The 16,315-nt window shown below is 43.0% G+C and overlaps 1 protein-coding gene across 2 annotated transcripts in view; it reads left to right on the forward strand.

The window, feature by feature from the left end:
- The first annotated feature begins 10,412 nt into the window (after nucleotides 1-10,412).
- The window catches only part of ZRANB1 (zinc finger RANBP2-type containing 1), a 54,707-nt gene continuing 48,804 nt past the window's right edge, over nucleotides 10,413-16,315 (forward strand). For both annotated transcript variants that reach the window (XM_046027995.1, XM_046027996.1), the window contains exon 1: nucleotides 10,413-10,788. The gene's annotated coding sequence lies outside the window, so the exon portion shown is untranslated. The remainder of the gene's footprint in view (nucleotides 10,789-16,315) is intronic.

Raw genomic sequence — 16,315 nt, forward strand, 5'->3', positions numbered from 1 at the left:
ACATGTCATTTATGAATCTCTCTGCTTTATTAAAATACAGTTATCTCTGAGTTAGAGCTGGCTTCTTCACATAATTCTTTCCTACATAATAATATAAAAGATTCTTCATCTCTAATCCAGATGTCAGGGATGGAAATCCTACAGACAGACAAAATCATAAAAGGAAAGTCTCTTGTATCCGCCAACTGTGGAAATATAGTTTAATTGTTTAACATTTGAGGACGACAGGCATCAAATTCAGTGGAGGCCCCAACAAATCTTAGCCTTTTTTAAAGATTTTATTTATTTATTTGACAGAGAGAAAGCATGAGCTGGAGGAGTAGCAGAGGAAGAGGGAGAAGCAGGCTCTTTGCAGAGCAGGGAGCCTGAGGTAGGGCTCGATCCCAGGACCCCGGGATTACCACCTGACTGAAGGCAGATGCCCAAACGACTGAGCCACCCAGGCACCCCAAATCTTACCTTTGGTGATAAATCTTTTCAGTCTGAAGAGACGGTGCTGGAGAGATAATCTTTGTGGACTTAAGCTTGTCCCTACTGCTTTAGGAAGATTTTCCCCGATGACTGTCCATTATTTTACTGGAATGTGTTTGTACCACCTCTGACATCCGTCTTTCCTGAGTTTCAGCTCTAGAATGGATTAATGTAATTCTTTTTTATAGCATGAAACCATGCTGAAATAGCAAAGGGAAAATTCAGAAGTTTTCAAAATACATCGTCTTTGGGTGGAAAAGTCTTTGCTTAGGCAAATGGATTCAAAATAGCGATAGTTGTTGCCTCCAAGTGAAGTTCTAGAAATACACATTCTTTTTTTTGTTTTTAAGATTTTATCTATTTATTTGGGGGGGTGGATAGTGAGCTGGAGGGAGAGAGAGACTCTGAAGCAGACTCCGCGCTGAGTGTAGAGCCCGACGTGGGGCTCAGTCCCATGACCGATACTGAGATCATGACCTGAGTTGAAACTAGGAACCGAATGACTGAGCCAGTCAGGCACCCCAGGAAATGTGCGTTCTTTTGCACGTGTTCTGCTATAGTGTCTGTTGGCTGGAGAACTTTTATTTGTCCCTCCAGATCCACTTGTTCTGTGCTCCTGGGGCAGACGGGCCTATGAGGGCTATGTCAATGGCTCCCTGGCTTTATGGTCACTGGTTTGATTTGGCCAGTGGGAGGCCCTATCCAGAGACTGGAGAGAAGAGAGAGACACCAGGATGTTTACTCTGGCTGGTTCCTGCTGGGCCGCAGGTTGACGGTGGCTATGTTACCCTAGGAAGGTTCCTGCCAGGTGGACCTCCCTACAAGGGCTCCCTCCCCAGGATTTAGTAGTGGCTCAGGGCTGTTTCACCATCCTTGTTTGTTTTCTTCAACCTCGCCCACACGTTTGAATGTATCTTTTTTTTTTTTTATTTGACAGAGAGAAATCACAAGTAGGCAGAGAGTCAGGCAGAGAGGAGGAGGCAGGCAGAGAGAGAGGAGGAAGCAGGCTCCCTGCGGAGCAGAGAGCCCAATGCGGGGCTCGATCCCAGGACTCTGGGATCATGACCTGAGCCAAAGGCAGAGGCTTTAACCCACTGAGCCACCCAGGCGCCCCACGCCCACACGTTTGTAAAGAATTTCGATTTTCCCACTGGAGCATGCTGTTTCTGCCTGGGACACGGATAGGCGAGTCTCCTAATGACAACCCTAAGCCTGGGAAAAATAGTCATTGGGCTATGACTTGTTTGGAGAAAATGTTTTCAACATGAATAAGATTGAAAGCAAGGCCTTGGACAATTTAAGTTTCTCCTGCTGTTTTTTTGTTTTTAACCACTCGCGTTGAAATTGTTTACATTTTCATAAGAACGTAAAGAGGAAGGATGTAGTTCTGCAAGGGAGTTGTACAATTCAATGAGGTCTCAAGGCAGGTTGCTGACATCCTGCCAGAGCTCCCAGACCCTTGTGAGTGGTGGTCTTACCACTGCGGTCCAGGGCCAATGTGTGAAGTACTGAGTGGGCCCTAAGATCAGCGTCTTCTTTCCCAGACCTGCCTACCCCGAAGGCATGTGCACTCCAACTAACTCCCTTATCCCCTTGCTTCTTACCCCATTACTGTCCTGCCTGCTGACCCTAACTAACACTTCAGGGGGACTTGGGCAAGGCTCCTGAAACAAAGTCTGTGGAGCGGATGCTAAGTACCCGTCCTGAGAGGTTGCGTGAGAAAGTCACTCAGTTCGAGCCCTCAGATTCACTCAGTGCGTCACTGAAGGAGCTTGGTTTCAGCTTCGGTACTTGTGCTATTTCTCCTTTTCCCCACAATTGGGAAGACTCTGATCTCACAAATGCAATGAGGTCACTAATCTCTCATCCTTCTGGCAAATTCTATTTGCAAAAACTGCTTCCTGAAAAAAGTAATCTCAAAATGAGAGAAGGCACTGATATTTAGTTTTAATCCACACATTTTATGAAAACCTTGGTAAGCCATGTGTTTTCTGGGGCCCAGCTAGGTCGAGGAAAAATTCTGGGGGAGGGTTACTGGGTTATAACTTCCGGAGCCTGTGTTCTAATTCCTAAAAAGAGAGTCTTGTAAACTTTCTGTCCCTTGGCTTTCCCTTTAAGCACTGGAAATAACACTTATCTGACAAAACTAATAAGGCTAGAATAGGATGATAGATGGTAAAGTGCTGTGAAAATTTAAATATCCTAGGGGCGCCTGGGTGGCTCAGTTGATTGAGCGTCCCACTCTTGATTTCTGCTCAGGTCGTGATCTCAGGGTCTTGAGATCAAGTCCAACATCACAACATCCTGCTGAGCATGGAGCCATCTGGAGATTCTCTCTCGCTTGCGTGTGCGTGTGCACTCCCTCTCTCTCGCAAATTAATAAATCCCTTTAAAAAAAAGAGAAAATTTAAAAACCCTAAAGATACAGATTATTATTGTTACCTAAAAATTTATAAATTTATAAATTTATAAAACATAGCCTAAACCTGTGGTTTTTAACCTTTTTTTGTGTGTCATGAATGCCTTTAGAGAATTGGTGAAAACTTATAGACCCTCCCTCTGGAACTGCATAGGCCATTCAGAAATTCAGAGGATTTTCTTAGGCGATTTCAAGGTATCTGTGGGTCTCCTGATGCCCACTACATCCTAGACAAATTTCGTAAACTACATCTTGTTTTTTTAAAGACGGCTAAATGTGAAAGTGAACGTGTTAGATATCATTTTCATCTGCATTCATTTATAAGGTTTGACAGTTAAAATTTTGCAAAAGATACTGCATAAGATATAAAATTACAAACCAAAAAAAAAAAAAAAAAAGGAATCAAAGGGAAATCCTGAACTATTCTGAGTTCTTGAATGAAATTTCAATGCATTAGGTTTTGGAACTACAAGAATGATGGTTGGCAATATCCGGAGGTATAAAAGAAAGAAAGCAAATTTAATTCATTCAATAAATATTTCTTGAGCACCTTTATGTGCCAAGAATCATTCTCAGTACTCTGGATTTAACTGTGAATCAAACAGTCAAAATATCTATAAATACTTATTAAGCAAGCTCTATGCCTAATATGGGGCTCAAACTCATGACGCTGAGATCAAGAGTCACACGCTCGGCCAGATGCCCCACACAGTCAAAATAACTCACGTACAGACATGATACTTTCTATTCATTGTGAAAGCTGTTAAAACTCCAGGTAATGTATGAATACCAGCCAGTGATTCCCTTAGTTATAGATTCATGTTTTACTCCTTACATGGAACAACTGAATACTTTTTGTATTGGTCCTAAAACTACATTTCTGTCTGACCCGTCCCTTTTTAAATACGTAGCTTATATATTGTAGACTTATAGCTACTATGAATACATTGAAGATAACCAAATATTGTGAACTTTATGGTTTCCTCCTAACCATGAAGCTATGATACTGATTATTCTCTTTGGTCCGCAATTTGAATTTACCTATTGTTTTTGAAGCCAACGAGACCATTTGCTTGAATCATCTCTATTCATTTAAGAAATGCTGGAATGGCATCATGGATGCTTTCAAATATTTTGAAATATTCTTAGACTGTGGTCTCTGAAATGAATGGAAGGAGAGGAATGAAAAATACGGTGTCATTCCTCACTCTTCAGGTGATTTATCACTATAGTATTTGGCAAAGAGGCAAAACAGTTTCAATTTCATGAGCATTATATAGTAAGACATGTAGGAAAGTATTAGATCCTAGATCAGTATGTTTATTTCTGCCGTGTGTGTGTGTGTGTGTGTGTGTGTGTGTGTGTGTGTTAAGGGTGCTGGTGGTCGTGTTAACTTGTCAGCACTGAATGGGAAGAGGTTTGTTTATAAAAACTGTAAACTGAGTAAAAATGCTTCAAAAGGGGTTAGAGTTCAGGCACATTTAAGGTTGACCAGATCTCAGTCCTGCTTTTCGCTTTTTCAGTTTCCTCAGTGGGACCCATCCCATCCCATCCCTCCTCTTCCCCACTGGTTTCTGCCTCCCCTTCTCTCCTTGCTGAGCTAATTATATTTACCTGCAAAACACAGTCTCCCCTTTTTGCATTTGTACTTTCCAAGGGAATGGCATGGCTTGCCTAGTCTGTGTCCTATTTTGGAACATAAGTAATTTGATTGTTTTGCATGGAGTTTGCCTTTCTGTCCTGAGAAATGAAGAAAACTCAAACTTCCCTAACTAGATGTGGGTCTCACCCTTTTTGAAAAACAGTCATGTCCATTTCAGAATAATTTCTTAAATGCATAGAATAAATGAGATAACTCTATTACAACTTAATTGGTTTCCTTGTTATCAAATATTAAAAAAAAACTATAACATTAAGCACTTTTAAAATAACACATTAAATCAGAAGCTAGCCCCAGGCCTAACGGCCAACATGGTTTTACAGTTGCAGTGGGAATAAAGTGTATTTTGAGCTATCTGCGGTTATAATGTGTTCTAAGAAATCTGTGATTTCTGTTGGTGCCAAAGCCACAGGTTTGTTAATATTACTGTGGTTTGTTGACTTATGTTGATAATTAATGTGACTTCTTCATTTTGGTTAAATGTTAGTGGAGACGAAGATGTCTCCTCTTCCCATCCATGGTCACAGCCCCTACAGGGTACAGGGATCCCAGGTGAAGAAATTCTCCCCCTCTTCTCCCTACCTGTTAGCCCCTTGGTGCTGAGACCAGCACACAGCACAGTGCCTGACATGGCATGATTCCTCCTTAGCTGCTATCTGAAATAAGTGAAACCCAAAGGGGGAAAAAGACATTTGTCCAATGCTTATGATTATTGCTAGGACTTTTTGCCTCTAATCTCATCGACCCTCCGATTAACTGCCAGAGCGACTCTGGATTTCTCAGAGGAGGGAATGGGGACTCAGGACAGCTATGCAGCAGAGCAGAATTTAAACTCTGGTCTGTTTGACTCCAAAGTTCACATTCTTTCCACCCTCACATTGTTGTCTCTTATAAAACTTTTCTAGGTCCAGAGAGAAAAACAAGGGAAGTCCTTTCAGATATCTGATGTCTCCAGACTTCTTACAAAGACTCCATAAAACTTCAATTCTCTCCTAACTCAGTGAGTCTAACTTACAAGGATACCTAGTTGAAGTTTATGAAAATTTCTTTATCTAGATGTGGAGTGATCTTGTTTCTATGAGCCTAAATTCTCACCCATGGAGACGAGTCAAGTCCCAGCCTGGCCAGGACTTGGTTAAATCAAGCGAGCGGTATTCTGTTTGATGCCTTACCACATACCTGGCCCTTTCATGAGAGATTTTATCCCAGGCAGATTTGTGGTTGGTGTCCAGGACAGTCACCGGATAATCCTATAATCCTGTATTCCTCAAAACAGTGTGATTTCTTGCATAAGAATGGATCGGGCAGCACAATTATACTGCATTTTCTAATGTAAAGAGTTTTTTTTTTTTTTTTTTTTACTGAGGAATCATGTTGATCACATATAGTAAATGGAATGTGTTTTGCAGTTTATGACGTTTTCTGCAACATGGCTGAGAATCTGTTCTTGTAACAATCAAACCTTCTAGCATTTCTTTTTAGGGAAGTTCACCAGTTTTATGAAACCTGCTTTAGAGGTTTTATAAATAAGAGCACAGAACCCGAAGCAAGCCGGACCTGTTGTCCCTCCGCTCAGCAGGGCGCCTTTCATTTTCCTTATTTGGAAGTGCCATCTCCCTTAGGTGACCTCTGAGGTCTGGGCTTCTCAACCTTGCCGGAGAAAGTGGTTCCTTGTTGTTTTTCTTTCTCTACTCTTCTTGGTTTGCCTCCTCGCCACCTTTGTCCCGACATCCCTCAGTTCTCCAGCTTCCCAGCCCAGCCCTGAGCAGGTGACCTGTGCCTGCTGCCCGCGGGAGGAGAAAGAGTATGGAGTCTGTGCTGTCCCCTCTCTCTGATCAGAATCTCCCTACACTACTGTTTTTTCACGTCTTCCTTTCCTTTTGTTTCTGAGAAAGAAAGGGCCCTTCTGCTTGCCAAGACAAAGCACTATGTTCTGGGTTACCTCCCTATTGGATTGGAATCACTTTTTTCTTTCTTCACCTTCTCTCTTCTTTTTACAAAAGTACACAGATATGCTCATTCTTTTAAAAAAGTATGTAAAAGAAAACAAAACCTTTCCCTTATTCTTGTTACTCCCTGTGTCTATTATTACATCTCCTGCCTTCTTTACATGGGCAAACATTTCGGACTGGTAGCCTATAATCACTGCTTCAATGCCTACACATGCCTTCAGCTTTTGAAATCTGGCTTCTTTCTTCACCATCCCACTGAGAATTGTTCTCTAGAAGGTCACTAAACCTCTTGTTTGTCAAACCCAGTGACCTTTTCTCTGAAGTCTCTAGAATCAGACATTGTTTATTATCATGTTCTTGAGAATTGCTGCTGCTTTGGCTTTGAGAATATCTTTTTTTTTTTTTTTTAAATCTGTTTTTCTGACCAGTCTTTCCTCCTCCTTCAGAGATCTTGTTTCCTATTCCTTGACTTTAGGGGTCACTTCTACATAGATAAGCTCCCAATGTTTATCTGTTTATCTCCAGCTCTGGCCTATCACATTTCAGACCAGCATTTCCCCTGCTTGCTACACATTTCCTCCTGAGCCCAGGATCTGGGCATACCTGATCTCGTCTTAAGTTCCTCTCCGGTGTTTCATATCAGCCAGAGTTCTCAGACTTTTGATTCTTTTGCTTCAGATTCAGACACTGGCAAACTCTGACCCTTCTCCTGCCGTCTTATTTCATGTCTGCCCCCCCCCCCTTCCATTCTAACAGCTACTTTGGTTTGGGGTTCTCGTCTCTTAATTGGATCTCTGTCCCTGCGTCTAGTTCTACCCGAGTTTGTACCAAAGACATTCCAGGTTATATAGCTCCAGTACTGGCATTTTCTTGCTCAAAACCTTTCCATGGCTTTGAACTAGTAAAGGAATTAAGACAGGTGCATCATTTGGCATCGAAGACCTTCACAATAACTAAAATGGAAATTTTATTTTCTACAAGTTTTTGGGAAATACCCCAAAGCCAAAACAAACTGTCAACAAAACTATACTGTCCCTACATTTTAGTTTAAGAGTTCTAAGAAAAAGAACTATTTTAAAAAAATAACACATATTTTTCCCCCAGCTTTAACATAGAGTCATTTTTGGATTTGCGCTTCCTCTCAATTACAAGGTAATTTTCATTTGAATTTACTTAGCACATTCCACCTCCTATTATAATTATGGCGATTTTTTTAACCCACTGAGCCACTCAGGCGCCCCCAATTATGGCGATTTTTGTCTTGCTCTTTTTCCTACGCTGTAGTCTTTCAAACGCAGAATATATCTTACTCATCTTTGTATACTTCTTGTTCTCTGGCACATGGAGCTTACTTCATGTTTGCTAACTGGAGTGAAGAGTTCATAAAGCCTTATCCCAACTATATCCCTTTAACAAAATCAACTACACCTCAAACTAAACAAAACCACTGAATTCTGCAGTTCTCGTTGACTCCGAGGTGAGGTGGTTTGCAGCTGAGGTTCAGGAAGGGGAAGCTGGAGGTACTCAGAAGCTCTTAAAATACTTTCAAAGTGAAATGTTGGTTGAACTATTTGTTCTTACATAGTAATGTGGTGTTTAAGCTACAGTTGTGTTAATTATGTTTGAGATTAAGTGCTAAGTTTTGTACGCAAATGACTGTTGCGGTTTAAACTCAATTTATGGACAAGTCCTTGACCAAATAATGTTCTGGGAAGACGAGATTCTTGAAAATCTCTGTCACGGGAATGGCTGTGAAGGAGGTTGCTGGTGAGGGGTAGCTCTACAAGGTATTATTTAGTGACCGTAGTAAGGCTATACACATATCCTTAACTTTTTATGAGAATAATACCGTGAGTAGTTTTACCAAATGAAGTCTCCCAATTTCACAAACCCAGTTAAACGCTCAGTAATTCTTCTTGTTGAAGCTGAAGTGTCCAATACCACTGCTAAAGCCCTATCACAGTGCTACAGTTCTTCCATAGGCAACTTAAAGCAGTCTACGACTTTTCAACAGTTGTTGCACTTTATGGTCTTCCAAATTCTTGAAATACAATTTTTTTTAATTTATTTTTTATTTTTTTTCCATTTTATTTATTTTTTCAGCATAACAGTATTCATGGTTTTTGCACAACACCCAGTGCTCCATGCAAAACGTACCCTCCCCATTACCCACCACCTGTTCCCCCAACCTCCCACCCCTGACCCTTCAAAACCCTCAGGTTGTTTTCCAAGGTCCATAGTCTCTTATGGTTTGCCTCCCCTTCCAAATTTTTTTTTTTTTAATAAACATATAATGTATTTTTATCCCCAGGGGTACAGGTCTGTGAATCGCCAGGTTTACACACTTCACAGCACTCACCATAGCACATACCCTCCCCAATGTCCATAGCCCCCTCCCCCTCTCCCAATCCCACCTCCCCCCAGCAACCCCCAGTTTGTTTTGTGAGATTAAGAGTCATTTATGGTTTGTCTCCCTCCCAATCCCATCTTGTTTCATTTATTCTTCTCCTATCCCCCTAACCCCCCATGTTGCTTCTCCATGTCCTCATATCAGGGAGATCATATGATAGTTGTCTTTCTCTGATTGACTTATTTCACTAAGCATGATACGCTCTAGTTCCATCCACGTCGTCGCAAATGGCAAGATTTCATTTCTTTTGATGGCTGCATAGTATTCCATTGTTTATATATACCACATCTTCTTTATCCATTGAAATACAATTTTGAAGTGTGAAAAACTCAAGGCGAAGTCCCACTAACTAAGAAAAACCAAGCTCTCCAGCTGGAAAAATTGGACAAATGGGCTTTAGGCACAAGGCTAAATGACTTATCTATTTGGCTATATTTTAAAGTAAAAGAAGAACTACACAAAACACATCACCCTAGAACATATTCTGTTTGAGACGTGGGCTCTGGGAATTCTCCCAGCAGTACTTTCAGGGCTGTAATTTATCCTGTTTTTTTTTTTTTTTTTTTTTAAGATTTTATTTATTTATTTGACAGAGATTACAAGTAGGCAGAGAGGCAGGCAGAGAGAGGAGGAAGCAGGCTCCCTGCTGAGCAGAGAGCCCGATGGGGGGCTCGATCCCAGGACTCTGGGATCATGACCCAAGCTGAAGGCAGAGGCTTTAACCCACTGAGCCACCCAGGCGCCCCTATCCTCTGTCTTAATTTACAATTTACAGAAAAGGTCATCCTCTCCAGGCTACAGAAAAGGGAACCATGAGAGAGGTAGGAGATCGCCGAAGAGAGGGGAAAGCAAAGTCTCCATGGCTTAGACTTAAAAAATTTTTGAGGTGGAGCTGGCATAGAATTCCAGGCTCCATCATGTTTGTGCGTATGTAACATACATATTACAAACAGACACATACACACGTAGAAATGGATATACGCCCCGAAGGTAGGGTTTACGTAAAAAATAGACATTGTAAAACCCTAAACATAGATCTTTCCCGATGTCTTGCAAAGAGTTTGTATTAGCGCGAGGAGGTAAACCTCGAGGAGGTTTGTATTAGAGCGAGAATCTGTCACTGAGTAACCCGGTAGACCTGAGACCCGGGGGCGGGCTGGGAAGTCGGGCGAAACGGCGGCACCGACAGAGCAATCGGAGCCGGCCAGCCGAGCGGTCGCCCCGGTCGCGCCGCCGGCGTCCCCCTGCTCCGCGCACGTCGTGCAGCCCCTTCGCCTCTCTGCGTGCCCGGCAAGGCACCCAGGGCCCGCAGCCCGACCGGCCGCTGCCTCACAATCCCGGCCGGGCGTCGGCATGACGTCACCACTCCGCAGCCCGCCTCCTGCTCCCGGAAAGAGGCGGCCGCCCATTGGCTGCGCTGCTGGCGGCCTCCGAGCCAATGACAGGGCGGCGAGCGGCGGGGTCCCGCCTTGACGTTGTGCTGCTTGCCGTGGGGTTTATTTGGCTCCGGGGCCCCTCACCGACGCCATTAGGAGCTGCAGCGCCTCAGGCCGATCCCCCTACCACTCTCCCCCCTCCTTCCCCGAAGCGCCCCCAGTCTCCGCGCCTGCTCTCCGCCCCTCTGCTCCCTCTCCCCCCCCACCCCGCCCGGTAGTCCGGAGCTGCGCGCGGGCCCGCGGAGACCATGTCCTGACTGAGGGGAGAGGGCGGAGGCGGCAGCAGCGGGACGGGCGGCGGCACGGAGGGAGGCGGAGAGGGGCCGGGCTCGGCTCGTCGCCGCTGGCTGCTCGGGGAGTCGCCGCCGCCGCCGCCGCCTCCGGGCGCTGAGCATCGGACGGGGAGAAGGAGCAGGAGCTGGAGGAGCCGCCGCCGCCAGGTAACCGGGCCCCAGTAGGGCGCCCCACTGCAGGCCCTCGCGGCCCCTTCTGCGGCCTGCTCGGCCCCTCGCTCCTTGGCGGCGTCCAGGCCGCCGGCTCTCCTGGGCAGCCCGCCCGCGCCCCCTGGGGCGGCGTCGCGGGCGAGGGGAGGCAACGCGAGGCGAGGGGGCCGGGTGGGCCGCGGCCGCGCTCCCATCTTGGGCTTTCTCGGTGCGGGGACAGGCCCGGGGCTGTGGGAGGGTGGGTCCGCCGAGCTTGTTTACCGACCATCGATCAGCCGCGGCTGGACGCGCTGCCCGCCCTGCCACCTCTCTTCCGCCAGATTCCCCCCTCCCGCCCCCCAAGTTCTTTTCCTGCCACCTACGGGCGGGTGAGTGGGGCTTCGCTCCTGCTCTGCAATAGGCCGTAATACTTGCTTCCATCTCCACAAGTTGGTGCTGGTCTCCAAACTTGTATTGCGGCCCTTTGGCCGCTTCCTCTCCGCCTCCCAAGGTGGCCTCCGGTTGGTGCCATTTCTAAGAAAATAGAGGCGGTGGGCGACGAGGGTGGGCTGGGGAGGAGGAGCTGGAACTGGGGGGAGGATTGTCTACCCCTCGCTCGTCATAACGATTGTTCAGTGCAGGTATCTTTATTTTCTCCGCAGTGGTTTGGTTTGGGTTGTTTCACAGACAAAAGGACTGTCATGAATACTTGTGTTAAGCACAGGGGACGGGCAGTTTGGGTTCACCGTGGAAGTGCGAACCGGCCCATTATCTTTGAGATGCCCTGGTGTTTGGAAACTCTGGCTGGGAATTTTGAGTTCCGGTCGATCGAGTCTCCTTTTCCATGAACTCCATAGACTGTCAGGTTAAGCGCCATTCTCTCTGCTCAGTATTTCGGTCTGTTTGCTCACCGTATGATTGTCAATAAATTTAACATACGAGAATATTGTTTTAGGAACACAGTTGAGAAACCCTTAAGTCTTGAAAACCTTATCTAATGAGTAGTTCTGTCTGTGGTCTCTTTTTTAGTCGACTTTATCACTTGTGCGACCTCAAGGGTACCGTGTTTTGATCAAACGTGGATGACTCAGTGTACAGATCTTATGCCAGGGGAAACCATAAAGAATTTTGATCTTGGTTTGTGCCAAGGGCCTTGGGAAAGTCACATAAATTGTGTGAAAAATAAAGCCGAATCTCGTCTCCTGGTGGTTATTAATTAAATGAGGTAATTCTAAAGAAATTTAGAACCTTGCTCCCTCCTGATTTTTGTATCTTAAGATATGCGTTCACTTACTTACACTAAAATTTCTTGACACTGGTTTTATCGGGCTGTTAGGGAAACCAAAAGGATGGTACTGGCACATTTGAATCTTTGGGGAGGATAGTTGAATGTCATGAGGGATTTTTTATTTCTGTTGATGTTTCAACACCTTCTACTAATGCTTCAGAGCTTTGAGACACTCATATTTACTCTTGAAATGTGCTTGGGTTGGTAGGATGAACTCATTTTCAACCTAGGGCCTTAATCACATTTAAGGGCTGAGGGTAACACAGTTCTGGAACTCGGGATCCAGTTGTACAGTATTTGGGGTAAATTGCCTCCTATGTGTAATTGTTCAGTCAGGGCTCTTCAGTGTGCTTCTCTTGCTTTTATAGTAAGTGGAAACTTTAAATGGGAGTTGGAGAAGTGGAGCGCTTAGGTTTTATTTAACTTGCGTAAGTTTTATTATTTGAGCATTGCTGCTGTCTCCCTTCGTCCCAGTAATAAACTCTTAGGCCTGGGTTTTGAACACATTTTCTCCCAGTGATATGCAGCCTCATTTGGAATATTTGTGCTTGCTTATGCTTTGGGTAAATAATATCTTGAACATTTTAACACTCTCATCCCCTCACATCACAACATAAAAACTTCCCTAACGCTCATTACATGCAAAGTAAGTTGTAAGCTTCTTGATGTGGTGTTCAAGTTTCTTTGTAATCTGGACCTGATCCATTTCAGTCTTCACTCCTGTTTCTTCCCTTCATGGATCCTTGGTTCTAGCCAAACTAACTTGTTTGTTGCTGTTGTGGAGTCCCTCCTCTTGGTCTTTCTTTGTGCCTTTTTTTTTTTTTTTTTTTTTTTTCTGTTTGAAACCGTCTTCCGCTGTATTCATGGATACTCTCTTTACTTTGGGCCCAGTTGAGTCCTGTCTCCTGAGAGAGACAACCTCAAGGGATCTATTCACTTCTTTTTCTGTGTGGGACTCTTTTTTTTCTTAGCTTATGCTAGGCTGGATTTCAATATATCTTTTTACTGTTTTTTTTTTTTTTAAGATTTTATTTATTTATTTGAGAGAGAGGACGACAGAGGGAGAGCATGAGGGGGGAGGGAGAAGAGGGAAAAGCAGGCTTTCCACGGAGCAGGGAACCAGAGCCGAAGGCAGTCGCTTAACCAGCTGAGCCACCCAAGTGCTCCTCTTTTTATGTTTTTATTATGCTCCCCAGTTAGACCTCTGAGAAATGGTATCAATTCTTTTTATGTGAGGACAGTATATTCAGCACTGAGATACGGATACATGGTTTGACGAAATATTTTTCGTTATAGACATGTTCTAGGATATGCTGTTTGTAGTTTTCTGAGTAGTGGGGTTTCTGGAATTTTGATGATTTATGAAATAAAATACTTGAAGTTATGTCTGTCCCTTAAATTTTTTTTTTTGGCAGTACGTTTATTTTTATTACTAGTTTGGTTTTCTTCCTGGAGCGTGCCCTCAACAATTTGGTAGTCATGTATTATTCAAATTACAGTAAGTATTGCAGCTCTGTAGTTTCCTTCAGATTTGAGTCTCTTGCAGTTACTTGCTTTGTGGTTTGCTTTTCGTACCAGTGACACTAAGGGAGGTCGTCCCGTATTTGTATACAGGTAACATTTAGCATCATGAGAAGGAGAAAATAATCTGTAGTCTCAGTTTGCATCCTTAACCTCAGATGTTGGCAGCGTGTGTCATTGATCATGAGGCAGATGAGACACAGGAGAATGTGTGATTCACTGCTACCTGTCAACGCTCTTGGAAGAAAACACAAACAAGCCTGTCCATAATATTTTTGTATACCAAGGATAACCTGTAATTATATAGTACATGGGTGGGTGCTGATGTATTTGGAAAATAGGTGTATATGTTTCTGTTGCGTGCGTGAGTAGGAGGCTTGGTATTTTATGGATTCATAGTCTCTTAGCAGTAAACAATCTTGATTTATCCATTGCATGTATGTGAGAACTTGACCTCTTTGTCCAGTTCTTCAAAATATTTTTTCCTTGTAATTGATGGATTTTTTTTTTTAAGAAAGTAGTTTACATAAAAACTTTTTTAAGCATCAGAAACCTTTTTAGTGTAATCGAAGCTGAAATTAGTCTGTTTAGGACCTTTCCAGACATACTAAGAATTTTTACTTAGGCTATTTGCCTTTGTAAAAGGCACTTCCGTGGAGTTGATACCAATAATTTTACCAGTTGAGAAATCTAGATCAGTAAGCATTCTTTGCTTTCTGGGAGGGTGGTATTTTGGTTAAGATGAAATTTTTGACAAGAGACAATAGTTTGAATTTTAAAATGGATGTTGGTCAGGTAAATTGAATATAAAGTTGATAATTTTTCAGCTGCCTAGTGAATTTAACTTTTCAGTAATGAAAAAACGAATTTCCTTTATTTTTATAGTTCCTATATTAAGGGTAGGCTGTCTCACTCTCTCCTTAACCAGTACAACATAATTTTGATTTTTCACCATTTGGTAAGTCAGAACTTTATGTGGCTTGAATTCACGCAAATAAAAAAATACTTGAATACATAAAACTTGTGGGACTCAATTGCATATTTTCGATTTTTTTCTTAATTTTAAAGTAACAGTTTGATTGATGAAAGTCTCTTTTTTTTTTAGAGATTTTATTTGAGACAGTATATGTGTGAGCAGGGGGAGGGGCAGAAGGAGAGGGAGAAGCAGGCTCCCAGATGAGCCGGGAACCCCACATGGAACTTGATCCAAGGACCCTGGGATCATGACTTGAACTGAAGGGAGACATTAAACCAGCTCAGCCACCCAGGTGCCCTGAAATTCACCCTTTTAAGGAAATATATAATTCATTGGTTTTTAGTATATTAACAAAGTTGTGTAACCATCACCGCTATGCAGAACATTTCATCACCCCCAAAACTGTACCCATCTGCCAGTCATTCCCTCTTTTGCCTGAGTTCCTGGGAACCACTAATCTTTCTGTAACTATGGTTTTGCCTATTCTCTACATTTCGTATGAGTGGAATCATACAATATGACACCTTTTGTGTCTGGCTTCATTCACTTAGCATAATATTTTCAAGGTTTATTCATGTTGTAGCTAAAATGTATTGGTACTTTTTTATGGCTGAATAATTAATATTGTATGGATACACTGCATTTTGTTTATGCTTATCCATTCATTGATTGATGACATTCAGGTTGTTTCTGCTTTTCGGCTATTTTGAAGTAGGCTGCTCTGAATAACTGTGTACAAGTGTTCTGGGTGGATCTAAGTTTTTATTTCTCTTGGGTATGTACCTGGGAATAGAATTGCTGGGTCACATGGTAACTCTGTTAAGTGGCAACAATTCACTTTGATGGGAATTCTGAAGGGAAGACATCATTTCTGTAGTTTTTAACAAAACACTTCTAAATCCTTTGCTTTTTTTGGTCAGGGTGGGTAATACGTTATTATAAATTTTTATTATAAAAACTCATTTTTTGGTGTTTCGTAAAACTAAAGTTTGTTTTCACATGGGAACTACAGTAATTTGCAGAACTAATTTTTGCCTATTTTTTTTTTTTTGGAGTGCTACCCAAAAAATACTATCTAGTCAGTAAATACTAGATATTTCTAGTATCATGAAATGATACGAAAAATATGAAATAATATGAAAAAATATTTCATTGAAATGAAAAATAAAAAATATTTCATTGCTTTTTATTGCCTAAATGATGAGTAAGTGACTTGCAGAGTTGACATTGTTTATAGAGACATAAAGGTATATTTTTCATAGGCAGTCATTGGAAGGAAACCATAATTCACAAAACTAAGTAGTATGAAGTGGTAAGGAAGTGACTAAGTTAGCACAGGTTGGGTTTGGGTCAGGAAGGGCTTTACAGAGATGGGAACATTTAAGCTGGTCCTCGCAGGAGTGGTAGGTTTCTGAAACTGGGTAAGTTGGGGGGGTGTGGGAAGGGGCATGCATCCTGTGCAGAAGCAAACCTGTGTGTGAGGGCATGGAGATTGAAAATTACATACCTTGCTTAAGGACCAGCAGAGGCTTCAGGATAGCTAAAGCATGTGGATGAGGTTGGAAAGACACTCCTATCTAAGTCCTTGCCTCACTTTCCCCAGAGCTTGTATTGTGGGGCTGGTGGAGTGACCCTCTTCTGTATGGATCATCCTCACAGATAGGAAGAGAGAATTCTGTATCCCCACTTTGTCTGTCTCCCTTTGTGTGTATGGTGGGATATGTGGGGGATATTTATTAAGTTGAAAATCCGAAGGCATT

This window comes from Meles meles, chromosome 13, assembly GCF_922984935.1.
Source record: "Meles meles chromosome 13, mMelMel3.1 paternal haplotype, whole genome shotgun sequence".
In the NCBI taxonomy this organism is placed as follows: domain Eukaryota; kingdom Metazoa; phylum Chordata; class Mammalia; order Carnivora; family Mustelidae; genus Meles; species Meles meles.